We start from the raw sequence: 22,386 nt of genomic DNA, 5'->3' as shown, positions 1-22,386 counted from the left end.
ACACGCCTATGCCCTCAACTCGTGTGCAATACTGACTTTAAAATACAGCCATGACACGCGCCCGTGTGGTCACCCCGTGTCCAAAACTTGAGTAATCTATTAGATTCACATAGCCAAGATACATGCCTGTGTGTCCAATCGTGTGGACCCAAATAGGCTATTTTCCAAGCCTTTAGTCACCCTCTTTTTCACATATACTTAATGAGTACCAATTACAAAACAAAACCTGATTATACTCTTATAAATGATCTTGGCAAAACTTATTGCATGGAAACCTCATATCATTGGTTTCACACATGCTAGGTTATTTCCGATATTGTATTTGTGAGTTTTCATGCCACTTTAATACATTCGAAATTGGCTCGTTCTTGAGACTCATTGCCAGTTATAAACAACCCGTCACATATAATTATAACCATGCATAGATTTTTGTAGGTCATAGCCTGCTCCAAAATAAGCCAATTCCTATGGCTATATACAAAAAGATAAATACATTTTTCTTACAAGCCTTCATTTGGCAAATCAAATAACACATATAACCAAATACTCAAAAGTCCTATATATGCCATTGAACAAAATAGAAATATCTTTATACCAATGCTAGTCTATTTGATAATGTGCTGACTCTCCAACTGTCTTCCAATCATTACGAGTCCTTGAGCTCTGAAAAGTAAGGAAAAGAGAGGGGGTAAGCATTTACATGCTTAGTAAGCTAGAATAACCGAAAAGTAAACTTACCAAGTAACTAGCATACATCCATAATAGATAATGAAACCAACAAGTATGATATGGTTCCCTATCACATACACTCAATTAATGAATTAGTCACTTAACAAAAGATTACGTAAGTTGTCATAGATGAGCTCATCATGCTACATTTCATTTTGTACATATATTTCATATTAATCTCAATGGGCTTCTAGGAAATCTGGATGGAATATCCAATAACTGTCAATTCATAAGGATGATCATTTCAGATATGCACTACCGCGAACCTCACATCTTATGGTGGAATTACCAGTCCAGGCTAAATCCCCTATTTTATGAACTCATAAGGTAATTTTGGGATTACCAGTCCAGTCTAAATCCCTTATAATAACAAATACCTTGATTGAGCTCGGATCTGAATTACCAATCCAGTCTAAATTCAGACCCTAATTGGATTACCCGTCCGAGCTAAATCCATAATGTACATTTATTCTTTGGGAGGCTCAATCATCCAAAGGAACACCCAACCGAGCTAGATCCTTTTCATAATTGAGATCAACGGATTACCCATCCAAGCTAAATCCCTTCTGTAACACATACAGGATCTCATTACACATGTCAATCATGGTTTATCCAACGAATTCCCTTTTATCCTCAACCGAGACATTTTTCAACAAATCATTATCAAGCATGCATTCATAAATGCATATAATCAGACACATTACAAGTTTACTTTAAGCTATCCGAACTGACCTTGTATTCGTTTTGGTGTCGGGTTTCGATTATTTCGAAACCTTTCATTTTCCCCGGTCAACCTCCGAAATTTATCCCTCGGGGTCTATAACAATAAAAATAGCTCATTAATACTCTACATTATTCATTTCAAGTCTAAATTCTACCCCGGTCCAAATGACCGTTTTGCCCCTAACCTTACAAAATTTTACAATTTAGTCCCTAGGCTCGTATAACGAAATACATATAATTTCTACCTTACCCAAGCCTAGCCGAACACTTTTCTCTCTTATGGTAGTCCACATTTTCCATTATTTTTACATTTCAACCACACATTTTACAACTTTTACAAAAAAGTCCCTTTAAGGGTTTTTCATGAAAATCACCTAGGAAAATATGTTTAACACACATTTAACTTTCATATTCCTCCATAATCCATCAAAATACAAATAACTCATAGATGGATAAATTTTTAAGCATGAACCCTAGCATGAAATATGAGTAGAAATAGAGAGAGCAAACTACCGGGATTTCAAAAATACGAAGAGCATTAAAAATGGGCTTGGGAGCACTTACTATTGAGCTTGGAAAGCTTGAAAACCCTAGCTATGGAAACCCTAAAAATTTCGGCAGCATGGAGAAGAAGAATGGATGATTTTGGTTCATTTTTCCCATTTTATTTCATTTAAATGCCAAATGACCAAAATGCCCTTAAGTCCTTTATTTACAGTTTTATCTATGCAAGCTCATTTTTGTCCAAAAACTTAAAAATTGGAAAAATTCTCTCCAAGACCTTCTAATTTATAATCTAAAGCAATTTCATACAATTTGCTTCTAGAATCCAAGTTTTGCAAATTATTCAATTTAGTCCCTAATTTCCAATTGGACGCCTTATTCATAGAATTTCTTCATGAAACTTGAACACATGCATATTCTCATATTCTAAACCTCATAATAATCATAAAATAAATATTTTGATGTCAGATTTGTGGTCCCGAAACTACTATTCTGACTATGCCTTATTTTGGGGTGTTATAGATTTTGTGTCTCAAAAGGCTGGTGAAGGATCGTTATGGGTGACTTTACTACGATGGATGACGAGTTGGTGAATCTTAATATTATGGACAATGAGGAAGATCCCATGGTGGTATCAGGTGCCGACACTGCCATAGGCCAACTATACGATTTATGTATGGTTGGGCGAGTTCTTACAGATAGTGTGGTTAATTTTCCTTCTTTAAAAGATATGTTGGCTGATTTATGGCATCCGTTGAGAGGAGTGGATATTTCAAAATTAGAGGGTAAGAGGGTTTTATTCAAGTTTTATAGTGAAATTGACTTAATTCGAGTTATGGAAGGTATGCCTTGGGTTTTTAACTGCCATCTTATTATTCTCCATAGATTATTAGAGGGCGAGGATCCACTCACAGTTCCTCTTTGGGAAATGGTTTTTTGGGTGCAAATCCATAATCTCCCAATTGGAGTTGTAACAGAGGGTATGGCAAGATAGTTTAGGGATTTTATTGGTAAATTTCTAGAATATGACGTATCAACAGTGATCAGAGGAATTAGCAGATTCATGCAAATTCAAGTATTAATCGATACTCGATCTCTGCTTAAAAGGAAGAAACAGATTAATATTGGTCAGAATAAATCTTTATATGCTTTTTCCCAGTATAAAAGGTTGTCGTTTTTTTGTTTTCTCTGTGGTTGACTGGGACATGGTGAAAGCTTTTGCCAAGTCTGACTAACACTGGGGAATCAACATGTGGAATTTGGGTGAGAGACCTGTCACTAAAGGCTCCACTAAAAAGGGGCGGTCAGTTGAAGAGTAAATGGTTATGAGAGGAACAATAATTTGATCGGTGGGTCGACATAGAGATTGATGGGGAAACAATAGAAAAAAAGTTTGGCGAGGATATAACAAATAATTGTTATCGTATAGAAGGGATAGGGCCGCTGGGACGTTATGCAAGGTAGGGTCGAAGTAGGATGGATGCAAGGGCTTCTGGAATTGTAGAGACGGTGAGGGAAGGGAGAATAGAATTGAGATGGAGGAGATACCAGTGGTGTTTATTGATGGAAAAAAGAGGCAGAGAGTTAACTCCGCAGTAGGAAATTCCGGGAATAATAAAAGAGTATTGGAGATGGGGTTGGAAACTGATTTATCGGTGGCTAATTTTAAATTGACTGGCCGGGTGCAATGAAAATCCTTAGTTGGAATGTTCGTGGTGTGGGGAAACCACGAACAGTTAGACGTCTCAAAAAAAAGTAAGACACATTCAGCTCCAAATCTTGTTTCTAATGGAAACGAAAGTTAACAGTAAAAGAATGGAGAAAATAAGGCGGCACTGCGATTTTCTGAATGATATTGATGTTGATGCAGTAAGAACAAGGGGAGGTTTATCTCTAGGATGGATGGAAAGGCTCAATATAACGTTAAAGAGTTTCTCAAAGTCACATATTGACGTAGAGGTTCAAGAGGAGAATGTGTTGGGAGTATGGAGATTCACGGGATTTTATAGGGCACTAGTAGAACACGAAAGGAGGAAGTCGTGGGAGCTGCTAAGGATGCTGCAGAATGGGAACAATAAACCTTGGTTAGTTGCTGGTGATTTTAACGAGATTCTCTTTTCGTTTGAAAAACAAGGAGGTAGAGTTCATGAGGAAAGACAGATGGCTGCATGTAGAGCAACACTAGATGATTATAGTTTGTCTGCTTTGGGGTTCTCTGGCCAGTGGTATACATGAGAAAAGGGTCAGCTTACTAGCAACAATATTAGGGAGAGGCTCAATAAAGGTGTTGCAAATGAAGAATGGTTAGATTGGTTTCCCAATTTTTCTGTATGCCATTTACAACATAGTTTTTCTGATCATTGCCCGCTAGTTGTGGATACAGTAGGGAAGGCGAGAGGAAAGGTAGGGGCGACAATGGAGATTCCAGTTTAACGCTAATTGAATCCTAACTCCAGGTTTTGATGAGCAAGTCCAGCATGAATGGACCTCAAATAATCAAGATGTGTTGGTGAAACTGAAGGAGCTGGGAATGGAAGTGAACTGTTGGGCACAAAATGAGAAAAGATTAAGGGTACGAAGAACAGAAAACTAAACGCCAGACTGTTTGAGTTGGGCAATAGTGAGATATTGAAGAGGTATTGGAGGAAATGATTAAGATAGAACTTCATTTGAATCTCGAGGCCGACAAGAAAAAGTTATTTTGGGAACAAAGAGCGAGAACTAATTGGCTTTGGATGGGAGACAGAAACACGACATTTTTTCACAGAAGTGCAACTGGTCGTAGGAAGAAAAATATGGTGAAGAGACTTAAAAGGGAGGATGGGAACTTGGTTACCGATTTTGATGGAATGTCTAAAATAGCTGCGGATTACTTTAAAGAGCTATTTTCTTCTAAAGAATCTGGTGATTGTTAGAGATTATTTGCGTCATTCTCATCATGAATTTTGAAGGGACTTAATAGAGAGCTGATGGTAGAGTTTAAAGAAGAAAAGATTGTAATGGCGGTACAGTCTATTGCTCCCCTTAAGGCGTCAGGTGAGGATGGATTTCCTACTCTTTTTTATTAGAAATATTAGCATATCATTGGGGAGGAGGTGACCAAGTACTACTTAGATGTTCTACATGGCCGGAGGAATATGGAAGAGATTAACAAAACAGGTATTGCTCTTATTCCTAAGGTCAATTCACCAAAAGTTATGAGCTAATTTAGACCCATAAGTCTCTGCAATGTGAATTATAAAATTATTTCAAAACTTCTTGTCAACCGATTCTGCAAGGTTCTGAATTGTTGTATCGAAGATAATTAAGGAGCATTCATAGTAAGGAGGCAAATTACAGACAATATTTTCGTGGCATATGAAATTCTACACTCATTTAAGAAGAGAAGAGGGTCTTCGAAGAAAGGTTTTGCGTTAAAGCTCGACATGAGCAAAGCCTATGATAGAATAGAATAAGGATTCTTAGAAAACATGATACGTCGACTAAGGTTTTGTGAAGATTGGATCATGCTTATTACGAGGTGTGTTTCTAGCGTTGAGTATTTAGTGGTGCTGAATGGTAGAATTAAAGAGGAATTTTAGCCTCAAAGAGGTCTGAGACAAGGAGATCCACTAAGCCCGTATTTGTTCCTTATTTGTGAGGAAGGTTTTTCACGACTAATCATGTTGGCTAAGAGGGAAGGAAGGCTTGCTAGGGATAAGATAGGAAGGGGTAATGTTTCGGTTTCACACTTATTTTTTGCAGATGACAGCGTGCTATTTGGTGATGCTTCGGTTGAAGGAGCAAGAAATATGAAGGCTGTGATCAACGAATATGAAAATATGTCTGGTCAATTGGTGAATTTTGATAAGTCCCTAATTTATTTCAGCAGTAATGTGAATCCGAAGACACAGACACAAGTGGAAGGAGTCTTGGGCGTGAGAATATCTAATAATCTGGAAAGATATCTGGGGCTGCGACTATGGTTGGAAAACAGAAAAAACATGCGTTCGTGCATATCAAAGAGCGCTTTATAAGAGTACTGAGCAATTGGAGCTTGCAGTTCTTGTCTGTGGAAGGAAAAGAGGTATTTTTGAAATCTATTTTACAAGCAATTTCGATTTATGCAATGCAATGTTTTAAACTTCCAACTTCGTTCTGTCGAAAATTAAAGAGTCTTATGAGTAAATTCTGGTGGCGAAATCCCAAAACCAATAAAGGTATCCATTGGTTCAAGTGGAGTGATTTTATATCCCTAAAGCGAAGGAAGGTCTAGGTTTTAAGGATCTAGAAAAATTTAATTTAGCCATGTTAGCGAAGCAGGGTTGGAAAATCATTACGCAGCCTCACTGTCTGTTTGCTCGAGTCATGAAAGCAAAATATTTTTCGAGGGGGGAGTTCATGAGTGCTGGGTTAGGATCTTACCCTTCGTTTACCTGGAGAAGTTTATGGAGTGCTAAACAAATCCTTGATGAGGGTATGGGGTGGCGAGTTGGGAACGAGGAATCAGTTAACATTTGGAACGAAACGATAGCTGGGTGCCGGGGTCTAGAAGTAGAAGAGTGCACTGTCAACACATAGATATTAGATATACTACTGTCTCTGATTTAATTGATAGGGATACCACTACCTGGAAGCAAGACACCATCCGATCCTTATTTGGAGAAGAGCAATTGAAGAGCATTCTCTCCATTCCTCTAGTGAGCAGTTGACCTCATGATCAGCTAATTTGACAAGGAGATAATACAGGGCAATACTCAGTCAAAAGTGGTTACAAATGGATCAATACAATCGAGATTTTTAGATTACATGCTGACAGTCCTACCACTTTCTATACAAAGATATGGAGCCTTAAGATACCAAGCAAAATTTGTATCCTTATGTGGCGAATAGATTTATACCCACTTTATACAACCTAAGGCTTCGGAAATTGGGAACTAATTCACTTTGCCCGGTGTGTCAAACAGAGGAGGAAACGGTGAGCCATCTGTTTCGGGATTGTACTTTCACGCAGTAGGTTTTGCGACGATTGGGTGTGCCAGACATAACATGCAATAGAGAACCCAATTGGAAATAGTAGTTAGAAAGAACAGTTGACAGCCAGGATGCATAAATATATACGATTCGCTCGATTGTATACTGGGATACATGGTATAACCGTAACAAGACTTATCATGAAGGAATCAGAGAAATAGTTCATGGGTTAGTAGCGTTTATCAGTACCTATCATACACAAATTAATTTTATGGGGCAGATTTCAAGAAATGCAAATGGTGTTGAGGAAGTTTTTTGGAAACCTCCAAAGGATGATATTATTAAAATTAATTTTGATGCATCATTCAATCAGCACACGGGGAACTCAGTCTCTGGAATCTTAGGGCAAAATAAAGAAGATCTAGTAATAGCTGCGTGTACCTTTCCATGGGAGAACATTTCAGACCCAATTACGGCAGAGGAAAGGGCATGTCTGCAATCAGTTACTATGGTGGAGGAAATGGGTTTCCAAGACATTGTTGTGGAGGGTGATGCGTGGCCATAATACGCAAACTAAACTCTGCTGAGGATGATAAGTCGAACATTAGTAGCCTGATTAAAGAAATAAAAGGGAGACCCCATAGGTTCAGAAGTCTGAGTTTTGAGTATGTACCTCGGGAGCCCAACAAAGTGGCTCATGGAATGGCGTTGAAGGGAAGACAACACGAAAACCCCCAATACTGGATAGAGGAAGCTCTGATTGCTGTGGTCGGACTGATAGATCACGATAGAGGAAGAATAAGCTAACGGTGTTGAAATGGCAAAGTAGAGTCTGGGCGGTGTGACTGTGGGTTGGTCCAAAGAACTCGTAATTTCAACGAAGACTGAGATTTCAAAGGTTGATTTTTGGAGAAGATTGGTCTCTCAATTGGCTGGTACCGAAGGGTGTTATCAAGCAATAAGAGAGAAAGGGATTTCAGGCCTGCGTTCTTTTAGTTTCTTTGTCATTTCATGTTTTGCTATTTACTTTATTGTTTTATCATTTGATTTATTTAGTTCTTAAAAGTACCATTTAGGTGGCTAGCTGTTGGTTTACAGCTGTTAGTTTTCTTTTTTCTAGGCCTGTAACTGAATAATTATTTTCTCCCATCAATACAGTATCAACTGATTAGTATTAAAAAAAATGAATGATTGCATTAATATATATATTTGAAGTTTTACTTTATATATATATTTAATCTTTGGACTTCTTAAAATTATTTTTTTTCTACACGTAATATTTTTATTTATTAAAATATATTTTCTTGAATTTAAAAGTATATTTTATATATTCTAAAATATATTTTTTAGAATTTATATGAATATGATGATTTTTTAGAATTTTATATAAATTTTTAAAAAACCATTTCATTTTTATCAAAATTTATTTTTATTGAATTGTTTTTTTATATATTCTATAACAATACTTTGAAACATGGAACATTGACATAATGAATTCTTTTCTTAAAATTTAAAATTTTGATATTTTTGTAAATATGATAATTAATTCAAGTTTATTTTAGATATTAAAATTTTATATTATTAATTTATATAAATGTGAAAAAAATAAAATAAAAAATAAAAAAATAAAAATAAAGAACACACAAATTTTACGTGAAAACCCTTACAGGAAAAAACCACGGGCAGAGGAGAAGAAAATTCACTATGTCGAAAAATTGAATCAATACAAGAGGAATAGACTATGTCTATTTATAGGCTTGTAAAGCCATATTCTAGTAGGATTGAAACACCTTATCCTAATCAATATAAAATAGATGAAGTTTAATAAGGTTTAAAAAACCTTATTCTAAAATAAAATAAAAGAATTCTAGTTCTATATGGATTTTACTTTTATTTTATTTTCCATCGTATTTATTTAAATAAGAATTTGGGTCACTTAATTCTAACAATTTCCACCTTGACACAAATTCTCAATGAACAAGTTCTTCATCGCGAACTTTCAATAAACAAGTTCTCCACCTCTTCCATAAAACCCCTTAAGGGTTTAACTTCAACAATGAACACCAACCAATTCTAAGCAATGCTCAAACTTGGTTATAGGAAGTGACTTAGTCATCATATCTGCAGGATTTTCATGAGTACTAATTTTGCTCACAACAATATCACCACGTGCAATAATATCACGAACAAAATGATACCGAACATCAATGTTGTAATGAACCGAAACTTACGGTATCAGAAATTGAGTCTTGAGTACTGTTTCCGTGAAATTTATTCATGAATATTTATTAGAAATATTTATGAATTATAGTTGAATGGTTATTTAGTGTTTAATTAAGTGAAGTAGCTTGAATTTAGTTTAAAGGGCTAAATTGCATAAGGAATAAAAGTTTAATTATAGATTAAAGAAGTAAAAGGGACTAATCTAGTAATTAGACCCTAAGTGCCATGTGTGTGTTAATATTGAATAACGTGTGTAATAGTTGGTATATATGTGTAATAGCTATAAGATATTTTATGTTATAGCTATTACACATGTTAGTTTTATATTTATTATAGGTTAATAATAGTATAATAAGTAAAATTGATAAAATAGAAAGAGAAGATAGAAAGACTAACAGAGAGCAAATGTGAAAGAAAGAAAAAAGGGAAATTTGAGGATTAAGGCCCTAAAGTTTGACTGGTAAGTTGTTTTAGCTCATTTTCTTATGATTTTTATGTTTATGGATGCCTAATTCAAAGTTCTACATGTATGAGGTTAAAATGAAGAAAAATAGAGAATTTTTAGATATTGATTTAGTTGAATAAATTGAGGTTTTATGGGTTAAATTGATAGAAATTGAAGTTAGAAGTGATTAGTTAAAGGAATTTCTAAGTTAGGTTTAAATAGGGACTAAGTTGAATAGAGCTCAAAATTTATGTTTTATAATAAATTTTATGAGTTAGAAATTGTTAATGAGTTGATTAAAAGAGAATATGAAGCTTAAGTTAAAGAAAAAAAGATTAGTAATGGAAAAAGGACGAAATTGGAATTTTTGTAAAAGTTTGGTAGAAAGTGAAAATGTGTTTTATGAATTAATATATTGATGATTTTTAATTGTATGATTGTTAGTAGCAAACGTAGCACCGGATACGTCATCAAAGAAGGGAAAAGAGAAAGTAAACGAAGATATCGATTAAATTCGATAAATAGTGGTTTGTATTTCTATAAACCGAGCTTAATCGTTATTGCTATATTTGATATTTATATTGTATGAAAATGTGAATGAGGTAAGTATTTTTACCATATTGAAATGAATGTGATTTTGAATACCCTATTAACAGTGTCAGGCTAGTCGGATATAGTTGACATGTCATAGGAATTGGAAGTATTGGGATATTCCGACATTGAGTCGATGAGACACTATGTGTCGACTACTGTTAAAGTTTCGGATTTGTTCCGATGAAGTACTTTGTGTACTATAATGTTAAAGTTCCGGATTTATTCCAATGAAGCACTATGTGCTTATCCCAGAGTGTGGGTTGGATCCGTGTATCCGTTAGTGTCCGAGTTATGTTAATAAGGGTATATAAAGTAAAGGTTATTAAAGTACTGATTGATATTGAATAATAGCAATAATGTGTTTGAATTACCATGTTTTAAAGTTGATTAAGCTATTGTTTATAGAAATACCACTGAGAGTATTCTCAGCGTACGGTTTGTTTCCGTGCGCGGGCTAGGTATGAAAGTATAAGGACTCAGCATATAAGCCGATCCCCAAACTCAAATTGGTGAAGTTTCTATCTTTTTGGAAAATGACATTGTACCTAGGATGTCTTTTGGTCATTTTGAAAATATCTAAGTTGTTAAGTGATATTTTTTTTAAATGTTACCAAAACCTTAAATATGTATGTTTTGATATGTTAGTGAAGAGTAATAAGAGGAAGTGTTGGTAAATATTGTAGAGAGAATAAATGAAGATGTTATAAACTTAGTTATCAACATTTTATACTAAAACAGATTTGGACAGTAGCGGTAGTCCAACTTTGAAAATATACCAAAAATAGTATAAAGTGAATTAGATAATGAATAAAATTTTTAATTGAAGCTTAATGAATCTATTTTTATACGGAAGAAATAAAATAGGTAAAAGAGTTGTATTTTATGAGATATTTACGTTTTGGTGAAATAGGGTTAGAACAATTTCTAGATTCCCTGTTCTGACTTTATAAATTCACCATAAATTGTGTATTAAGTATTAGGACTCAAACTTTATTTTTATGGATTCCTTATTGAGTCTATTTTTAATTGAAACAAATGGCATAGTCATTGAATTTCTGTACAGGAAGAAATATGATTCGTAGTGCACAAGGGTCAGAGTAGCCAAACCCTGAAACAATGGAGAATTTTTCTAATAAACTGTACTAATTGGCCTGACCAAAAATTCTAGAAAAAAATTAGTAAATAGATATATGAGTCTAGTTTCAGAGAAAATTTACAGAATTAGATTTCGAGTTTTGTAACTCGAGATATGATTTTTTTAGCCATCATGATGCAGATGGATAGTTTACTACGAAAACTGTTTAAGTGCTAAGATAAGTTTTGTAATGTCTCCTGCTCGACTCCGGCGACGGTCTCGGGTAGGGGGATGTTACAAATGTGTTTTGTTCTCTCATGAAACATTTGATCTTTTGTAAGAAATATGGCACTCTGACTGTCACAAAATACTATGCTGATTTGAAGGTCTTCATTGAGTTCACTAAAGAGTCCTTTCAACCAAATAGCTTCTTTACAAGCCTCAGTAATCGCCATGTACTCAGCTTCAGTGGTAGAAAAAGCGACTATAGACTGCAAAGTGGCTTTCCAACTGATTGCACAACCTCCGATTGTAAAGACATAACCTGTGAGAGATCTTCTTTTATCAAGGTCTCCAGCATCAACATACCCTATGACTCCATCTCTAGTTCTTCCAAACTGTAAGCAAACATCAGTAGTACCTCGTAAGTATCTTAGAATCCACTGAACTGCTTTCCAGCATTCTTTACCGGGATTCGCCATGTATCTGCTAACTGCACTGACTGCATATGATAAATCTGGACGTGAACAAACCATAGCATACATGAGAGATCCCACTGCACTAGAGTATGGAACATATGACATGTACTCAATCTCATCATCTGATTGTGGGGACAAAACTAATGAAAGTCTGAAATGGGCTGCTAAAGGAGTACTAATAGGCTTAGCACTCTGCATATTGAACCTGCAAAGAACTTTCTCAATGTACCCTTTCTGACTTAGGTACAATTTACTTGTTTTTCTATATCTGAGAATCTCCATTCCAAGTATCTTCTTTGCTGGTCCTAAATCTTTCATCTCAAATTCTTTACTTAGTTGGGTTTTGACATTTCTTATCTCTCCTTTATCTTTTGCTGCTATCAACATGCCATCAACATAAAGACGTAGATACACAAAAGAACCATCACTGTTTTTCTTAAAGTAAACACAACTGTGAAAACTACTTCTTTTGAAATCATGAGAAGTCATAAAGGAATCAAACCTCTTGTACCACTGTCTTGGTGACTGTTTCAAACCGTAAAGGGACTTTTTCAGCAAGCAAACATAGTCCTCTTTTTCTGAGACTATAAAACCCTCTGGTTGTTGCATGTAAATATCTTCCTTAAGTTCTCCATGCAGAAATGCAGTTTTTACATCTAACTGCTCAAGCTCCAAATCATGCATGGCCATAATACCAAGCAAAGCTCGAATCGAACTATGCTTAACAACTGGAGAGAACACATCTGTGAAGTCCACTCCTGGAATTTGACTGTAACCCTTTGCAACAAGCCTTACTTTATATCTAGGTTCTTCAACTCCTAGAGTCCCTTCTTTCTTTTTAAACACTCATTTACAACGAACAACTTTTTTACCTTTAGGAAGTTTCACAAGGTCCCATGTTCTGTTTTTGTGGAGTGATTCCATCTCTTCTTGCATAGCAAACATCCACTTTTCTGAGTTTTCACAGCTAATCGCCTCAGAATAATTAGATGGCTCTTGATTCGCATCTATATCTTCAGCCACATTTAAAGCATAAGCTACTAGATCAGCCTCGGCATACTTCTTTGGAGGTTTAATTTCTCTTCTAGTTTTGTTTTTGGCGATAGAGTATTGTGGTGAAGAAGCAACTCTATTATCAACTTTTGTTCTGGCTTGAGGAGTTGACTCTGTATTAATCTGATGCTCCACCTGCTTTTGATTTTCTTTATTGGAAGAGTCTTTAAGAGATAAGTTAGGTAGCATAACAGTTTCATCAAAAACAACATCTCTGCTAATCACAACTTTTCTATTTTCAAGACACCATAACTTATACCCTTTTACACCAATTTTATAACCAAGGAAAACGCATTTAATGGATCTCGGTTCCAATTTTCCATTATCAACATGAGCATATGCAGGACACCCAAAAATTTTTAAATTAGAATAATTAGCAGGATTACCAGACCATACCTCTTGTGGAGTCTTTTTCTCAATGGCAACAGATGGAGATCGGTTGATTAAAAAACATGCAGTAGAGGCTGCTTCTGCCCAAAATGACTTCGATAAGTTGGCATTTGACAACATACATCGAACCTTCTCCATGATCGTTCTGTTCATTCGTTCTACAACGCCGTTTTGCTGTGGAGTATGACGAACTGTCAAGTGTCTCATGATCCCTTTTGACTTGCACAATCTATTAAACTCATCAGAACAGAACTCTAAGCCATTGTCTGTGCGGAGGTATTTTATCTATTTTCCAATCTGTTTTTCAATCATAATTTTCCAATACTTAAATATGGAAAACACATCGCTTTTCTACTTCAGGAAGAACGCCTAAACTTTTCTGGAAAAATCATCAATAAAGGTTAGCATATAATTAGCTCCACCTCTCGAAGGCACTCTAGATGGCCCCCACAGATCAGAATGAATATACTCCAACATTTCTTTCGTGTTATGGATTCCTCTAGTGAATCGAACTCTCTTTTGCTTCCCAAAAACACAGTGCTCACAGAAATTTAGTTTGTAAATTCCTTGTCTATCAAGAAGTCCTCTTTTACTCAATTCTACCATGCCATTCTCACTCATATGCCCTAGGCGTATATGCCAAAGTCTAGTAATATCATCATCTGACAAGGAAGAAGAAGCGATAGCTGCATCACCAGTAACAGTAGAACCCTACAAAACATATAACTTGGAAGTTTTTCTTTGCCCTTTCATTACAACAAGGGAACCTTTGGAAATCTTTAAAATCCCACTTTCAGCTGTATATCTGTACCCTTTTGAATCAAGAGTACTCAACGAAATTAAATTTCTCTTCGATTCTGGAACATGTCATACCTTACTAAGTGTTCTAACAACTCCATCAAACATCTTAACTTTAACGGTTCCAACACCTGAATTTTACACGAAGCATTATTTCCCATCAAAACAACACCTTCAGACATTGTTTCGTAAGTTGTAAACCAATTTCGATTGGGACTCATGTGGAAGGTGCAGCCTCAATCAAGTATCCATTCCTTGCTTACTTTAGAATCATTGACAGAAGCAACTAGAAGTTTACCATCGCTGTAATCTTCTACAACATCAGCTTCACCGGAATTTTCTGGTTGTTTTCCCTTTTAATTCGCAGCCTCCCTTTTAATCTTATTTTATAGCTTATAGCACTCAGATTTAATGTGCCCTTTCTTCTTGCAGAAGTTACAAGTTTTACCTCTGTTTGAAGACTTCGATCTACCTTTAGATTTACCACGAGGATTCCGTTCCTGTGTCCTACCACGATCATCATCAGTATTCCGATCTTGTCTCCCATAAACAATGAAACCCTCTCCCTGAGAGTCGGGTTTAACCACAAGATGTTTTATCTTATCATACGAGGTTAAAGAATCATAAACCTCGTCAACTGTGAGAGACTCGCGGCTATATAAAATCGTGTTTCTGAAGGTTGAATAAGATAGGGGCAACGAACAAAGTAGAATCAACCCTAGATATTTCTTATCATACTGAACCTCCATGGCCTCCAAGTTTGAGAGAATTTCTTTAAACACTGTTAAGTGTTCGTGTACAGACGTATTTTCCTCCAAACGATGAACATAAAGACGCTTCTTCATATGCAACTTGCTTGTTAGAGTTTTCGACATACATATTTGTTCTAGCCTCTTCCATAATGCAGCGACAGTCTTCTCTTTCATCACATCCTGCAAAATTTCGTTTGACAAATGCAGATGTAATTGTGTTAATGCCTTTCGATCCTTACGCTTCTTCTCTTCATCTGTTAATGTCGAAGGCATCTTATCTATCCCTAGCAGGGCATCCTCCAAATCCATCTGCCCAAGAACTGCTTGCATCTTAATCTGCCATAATGCAAATATGGTGTTGCGATCCAACAGCGAAATTTTATACTTCAAAGACGCCATTACTGTGATTGAGATGAACAACCCGAAAGCTTTGATACCAATTTGTGAAAAAAATAAAATAAAAAATAGAAAAATAAAAATAAAGAACACACAAATTTTACGTGGAAACCCTTACGGGAAAAAACCACGGGCAGAGGAAAAGAAAATTTACTATGTCAAAAAATTGAATCAATACAAGAGGAATAGACTATGTCTATTTATAGGCTTGTAAAGTCATATTCTAGTAGGATTGAAACACCTTATCCTAATCAATATAAAATAGATGAAGTTTAATAAGGTTTAAAGAACCTTATTCTAAAATAAAATAAAAGAAGTCTAGTTCTATATGGATTTTACTTTTATTTTATTTTCCATCATATTTTATTTAAATAAGAATTTGGGTCATTTAATTCTAACAATAAATAATTTTAAAAATTCAACATGTATATTAATTTGTTTTTAAATTTGCTAATCATAGTATTTCTTTCTCTTTTTTTTATAAATAATCATAGTATTACTTAAAATTAATAATTTTATAACAAATAAATATAAAATATTAAGATTGATACATACAACGTAACCCGAGTATCGCAAGAGATAATAAAACTAGTAAATTATATTAGGATGATATTAAATCTATAATTTTTAAGCACCAATACATTCTCAATTTTTAAATACATTCAAAAGTTATTATACACTCAATCATATATAATAAATTTTCTAATTTAATTAAATTACTTATATAATTATTTTTTAAAAAAGAAAATAATAAACAAACAGGGTATTAAATTACCTTTTCAAAGGTTTTCTTTCTTTTATAATTTAAATAATTTTTAGCTATTCTTTTCAAATTCTAATAGTCTTTTATTTATTTCATAAGGTTTTTTACTTTTTGGAAATGGATGAAAATGCATAAGCAAAAAAATTTTAAAAACAACTAAAGCTAACAAATAACAAAATAAGCAAATTTGAAATAAAAAAGACTAAGCAAAAAAAAAAACTGAAAATTGAAACCATATCATTGATTGCTTTATCAAACTTTGGTTCTGGTTTAATATAATATTTGGTACTTAAATTTGACATTTTTTCTTAATTTGGTATTTAAAACTTTTTTTGCCCAATTCAATACCTGAACTTGATACTTTTTCCTAATTTGGTACTTAAACTTTTTTTGAGCCCAATTTGGCACCTAAACTTGGCATTTTTTCCTAATTTGGTACTTGAGCTTTTTTTTTAGGTTCAATTTGGTACCTAAATTATTAAATGTTATATAAATTACGCAAAATACTAATGATATTAAATTTTTTTGTTATGCTATAGAAATATTGTCAGTATTAGAGGAAATTCATGTTGAAAAAATAGGTGTTGAACTATGCTTAATGAATTAATATTAAATAAGAAAAAATATTTTTTAAAACCTCAAATTAAAAGAAATTCATTATTTTCAATTCATAAAATATTTAATTAAATAAATAAAACTAAATGTAACACCCTCAACCCGTATCCCTCACCGGAATCGAGTTACGGAATATTACCAGAGCTTATAGATCAAACAGACAGAAATCTCAAACATTTTATATCATCAAAACAAGACATCAAAGTATCATTTTAGTCCAGGTTATAAACTTTCCAAAATTAATCTTATAACTTCATTTACAATCAAACTACAAAATAACTATTATTTAGGCACTTTACGTACATGCCGACACAAAGAAATAAACATCTCCATTTTTGAGTTCAAGATCGTTGATGGATGTTGAATCAGCGATCAAACTTAAGTATTTAACCTAGACTAAAATGATCCTTTGATATCTTGTTTTGATGATATAAAATGTTTGAGATTTCTGTCTGTTTGATCTGTAAGCTCAGGTAATGCTCCGTAACCCGGTTCTGGCTCGGAATTGAGTCTAAAGGTACATGCCATAATTGAGTCAAATTGAGTTGGGATTTGGATGCTGATATTTTTATTTTTGTTTTAGAGTTGAAAATGTCTAATGATTATAATGATTATGTTGATGATAAATGTTATATTATACGTGTGTATATATGAGAATCAAATTTTGAGGCTTTACGACATACCTGTATGTCTTATACAATAGAATTCACAAGATTTATATTGATTTAGCTCACAAATGGGAAACCAAAGAGTTCAGTGGCTGAATGGTTAATAATATGGTCAAAACTGAGAATGGGTTAGTAAGTAAAAACGGTTTCAAAAGAGATATCAGATTTTTCAGAAGATTATTCTAGATTAATGTTGCTATTAAGAAAGAAGTTATTCGCAAACAATCGACTTATTCAAGTATGGAATTTAAAGAACGAGTTAATCGAAATTTCTTCTGAATTGATTTCTTTAGTGATTGGGATAATGTGAGATTATTGATGACTTTAGTAGTTAGTGGGATAGTGTTGGAAATTGTAAACATATCTGAATACAACTGTTATAGTCGGGAATCTTACAGCGATCTCTTCTAGGTATTCTATATGGATATTCTATATGTACTTTTATCCTCAGAGGTATATGCAACTGTTCATTTTCAGACGTGATTCTTATCATATAGAAAGTCTGGTTAATCATAATGTTAGACGAAATTATTATTAGTCTGGTTGATTCATGATCGGCATTGCTCTATCTTTCTTTGGTTTTTTAATCTATTATGTTAGATAGAAGACTTGATGATTAGACTCATATGAAGCTATTTTCTACTTCTACTGGTTGGTGTTCTGAATTACATATATGCAATATACATTGTCTTTATCACAACTATTTCTAGTGCGTATGAGCGATATTCTTCTTCTGGATTTTTTCTGGTATATCATCGATCTCTTTATCAATCAATGTGGTTTTTATTCTCAGAAATTCAGTATAGCTTCACATCTTGGATTTTATTATCTCAGTTTTATTATCATCCTTATTGTTTAATTTATCAAACATGGTTCATCTGTAAAAGATATTCATTAGCTGGAGGTAATTATATTTATTACTGCTATAAATCCTGGTTCGGTCATGGGAGCTCAGTGATATGGATCTCATATTATAGAAGTTGTATTACTACACTGGTTGTTATTGGGACTACTTTCAATTTTCTTCATTTATTTTGGAGTGCACTATTGATGTTGAGATATTGTTCTATCTATACGGTTGAAATGTCGGTTCTATTATAGCACTATGGTTTTTAATCTATCTGATGGTTGTGGCTTCGGTATAGTTCAAAGCTTAATGTTAATAATTGAAATAGCTTTATTATAAATAATTCATTTCTAGTTTTCGTGAAAGGGTTGACATCAACAACAGTGTAAATAGAGGAAGATTGAGATCAAACTTGTATTTTGGTTTTCACTTCTCAAGTAATCCCGAATTATGTCAATAACGGGATGTCATAATTCGTTTGATTTAATGCAGTTTGAGGTAATTTTTGGTTGGTATTCCGAGAGAATTATGATATATAGTATATCTGGATTGTCTTGACAACAAGAAGAAATGATTATTCTGAAATATTATTATCTGATAGATAAAATCGAATCAGTTGGTTTAATCAGAGTAGGTTATTTATTTGAAAAGCTAATTGAGTTATACGCATTTAAGTTTATCCTCAGGTTTGGGAATAAATTTTGTGCATTCATGGGTAAATGGACGGACAATCAGAATGAGAAATTCAGATTCTAGAATTTGATACAGAAATATATTTATCAAGTCAGTTTTAATCGGGAAATGTTATTATGGGTTGAAATGCCCTGATTGTTGAAGTTATCACACTGGTGTAAAATGATATTGCTGGACACTTTCCAATAAAAGGGAAACAGATATCACTTGAAAGTTACAGATACAAATATTGCAGAAGCATCAATCAAAGTTTGGTAATTTGGGTTTCTCGGTTATGATTCATTAGATGATCACTTTGAATTTCATGGTAATTGTACTGCTAATGGTAAGTTGTGACATGAGAATATCATAGCCGTTCAGTTAAATTTGGTATAATATCAAGTTCTAATGTGATTTCTGATACGAGTTTTGAATCAAAATGAGTTATGATGGACTTATATGTGGCTTATTAGTAAGAAGATGATAGAAAGACTCGACTTGATCGCTTGTATTAGGTAACAAATTTCGAAGACAAAATTTCCTAAGGCGGAGAGTTGTAATAGCTCGATTTTCAGTGCTGTCAGAAACAGTGGTTTTAAGGCCACCAAATCCAGTAAGTAAACTCGTAAATTTTATTATTTAATATTTATGAGTCAAATATAGTTTTAAAAATATTTTTGAATGAGTAATTTATGTTTTATAATGAATTATTAGGTTCGAATGGTAAAATCCTAAGTCAAGTGGTATTAGAAAATAAGGTATTAAGACTTTGTTTTTATAAACCGAGGCGTAAATATTTTTATAAATATTTACGGAGTGTCAATAAGGTCATATTAAAGTTTCGTTGAAAAATTTTAACGTTTCAATAGTTAAATAATTAAAAAGGACTAAATTGCATATAGGGTGAAAATTGAATTATAGATTAAAGAAAATTAAAGGGACCAAAGAAGCAATTATGCCATTGCTTAAAGTAGAGGCGTGAATTTATATATATTATATATTATAAAATAAAAATCTTAAGTATTAAATATACATTATATATATTATATTATATTATATTATATTATATAATAAAACAAATAGAAAAAGAAAGAAATAAACAGAGAAGCAAAACGAAAACAGGGGAAAGAAAAGAAAGAAAGAAAAAGAAAAAAGGAGAAAAGTTTAGGGTTTTATGGTTTAAAGCTTAATTGGTTAGTTAATTTAGTCTGTTTTCTTGTAAAATTTTATGCTTTTAGAATTCTAGTATTAAATACTACTTAGTTCATGTTAAAATTTTAGAAAATATTAGATTTTTAGATGTTGGTCATGTTGAATAATTTGAGTATTAGGAGTTAAATTGATAGAATTTCAAGTTAGAATTGAGAAAATGATTGAATTATAAAATAAATTATAAGTTTTGAGTAATAGGGACTAAATTGAGAAAATTTAAAAATTTAGGGACTAAGTGAAATTAGAGAGTCGAAACTAGTCTAAAGTGGAAATTGAATGAAAATATGAAATTAGCTTAAATGAAATAAAGTTAGTCTTGGTTTAGGAACTAAATTGGAATTTGGGCAAAAGTTGAAAAAAATTGAAATATTCAATATGAAATTGTATTGTATTGTATTGTATTGTATTGTATTGATAAATTTTAATTGTTTTAATTCCGTAGCTAACGTCATACCGGAATCCTCGATTAAAAAGGGGAAAAATACAGTCGACGAGAAATAGCTCGGAATTCCTGATTTGTATTTCTATAATCCGAATCTAATTATTAATTGTTGTATTTTTATTAAATGTTATGGTAAGTGATTAAGGTGAGAATTATTGTGTTTTATAATTGAAATGGATTGTTTTGGTATGTGATGAAATTATATTGGTTGAATTAAATTGGAATATATATTATGAATATATATGTGTAAATGTGGAATTGTGCAAATATGATAATTGAATTATTTTTGATATGTATGAAATTCAGTTTTAATGCCCAAGTAGACGGAATTTAGAATTACTGGGATATTAGTGGCATGCCATTAAGTAACTCTAGCGTGTTCTCTGGTAATTAGCACGTTAGTGCTCTCCGATTATTAGCACATTAGTGCTCTTTGTTTAGCACATTCGTGCTTTCTGTATAGCACTTTAGTGCTCTTTGTTTAATAGTGCATAATAATGCACCTCTGTATTTTTTCCGTATATTCGGTGTGTTCTATAAAGTCTACTTTGGGCTAAGAATATGAGATAGTAAATTGAAAATAGAATATAAAATATGATAGTGAATTGAAACTAGAATGTGAAATATGTTGTAAATACATGGAATACACTAGTTATATACTCATGAATTGAATGCGGAATGGATAGTGCCATTGTTTAGATGATATGTGAACAAATTATAGAAAGCTATTATATACAGCAAGTGATGATAGTTGAGTATCGTATGGTTTTAAATGTTCAATTGTGCTTGACATTTTATTATACATATTTTATTGTTTTATTTTTAAATATTTGGATTATAGAAATATCACTGAGTTTATACTCAACGTACGGTTTGTTCCCGTGCGTAGGTTAAGTTAAAGTTAAATCGTTGAATCAGCATCTAAAGCCGATCTTGAACTCATTGTGGTGATGAATATTTCTTTTGGTAATGGCATGTACCTAGGATGTCATGTATGTTGTTTTACAAAATAATTGTAAACAATGTTAATTATGACATTGGTTACTTTATGCATAAATATATGTATGTTATATTGTGATTAAGAAAGAATATGTTTAAGTTGTTATTTAAGTGAATATTAAATAAGGGAAGATATGATTAAATTATAATGTGAATGTTAAATAATTATGCAATGTTTGTATTTGTACCGAAATGTCTGGTAATACTCCGTAATACTGTTTTGACGACGGATACGGGTTGGTGATGTTACACTCAAAGTAATTGAACATATAAAATACAAAAAAAAAATTATATCATCTGTTTTATGTCAGTCATATATTGATTACTACTACTTTATAAAGAAATAATATTGTTAGTATATTGGAATAATTTGTATAACGTTTGACAAGTACTAAATCGAATAATATCAAACCTTTAAAAAAAAAATAAGTGGCTATTAAAATTTTGAAAGAATAGCTAAAAATGATTTAAATTATAAAAGAAAGAAAACCTTTGAAAACGTAATTTAATAATAAACACAAATTTTAATTATATAAGCAAATTAATTAAATTAGAGAAATTATTTAAAAAATACGGATGTGATATTATTTTGTTTGTGTTTAAAAATTATCTTAAATAAAATATTTATTAAAATTGAATTAATGACGTGATCTAGGTAAGATCTTAACAGATATGATTATTAATACATTTCCCTATTTATCAAATATTAAATTATGTTATAATAATATTTTCATCTGGCCACGATTCTCGTCTTCTGTTCTTTAAAGTCAAATTAAGTATTCACTATTAGTCATTATTTTAACAGTGAAAACGAAAAAAATAATTAAATTATCAA

The 22,386-nt window shown here is 32.8% G+C and overlaps 1 long non-coding RNA gene across 11 annotated transcripts; it reads right to left on the bottom strand.

Annotated features, from left to right (window-relative positions):
* Positions 1-406: 406 nt before the first annotated feature.
* Positions 407-7,987, bottom strand: LOC107948114 (uncharacterized). 11 transcript variants are annotated; one of them, XR_001697240.2, is made up of 6 exons: positions 7,583-7,945; positions 6,761-7,489; positions 6,566-6,659; positions 6,361-6,483; positions 1,462-1,546; positions 407-663 (listed from the first exon to the last, which is right to left on the bottom strand). It is a non-coding gene; the product is annotated as an uncharacterized lncRNA (long non-coding RNA). The 11 variants fall into 11 exon arrangements; XR_005926697.1 differs by having other exon boundaries at positions 6,563-7,489; positions 7,583-7,987; XR_005926701.1 differs by having other exon boundaries at positions 6,372-6,483; positions 6,563-7,489; positions 7,583-7,987.
* Between the last annotated feature and the right edge of the window lie 14,399 nt (positions 7,988-22,386).

This window comes from Gossypium hirsutum, chromosome A05 (genome assembly GCF_007990345.1).
Source record: "Gossypium hirsutum isolate 1008001.06 chromosome A05, Gossypium_hirsutum_v2.1, whole genome shotgun sequence".
NCBI lineage: Eukaryota > Viridiplantae > Streptophyta > Magnoliopsida > Malvales > Malvaceae > Gossypium > Gossypium hirsutum.
This window is presented reverse-complemented; position numbering and strand designations above follow the sequence as displayed.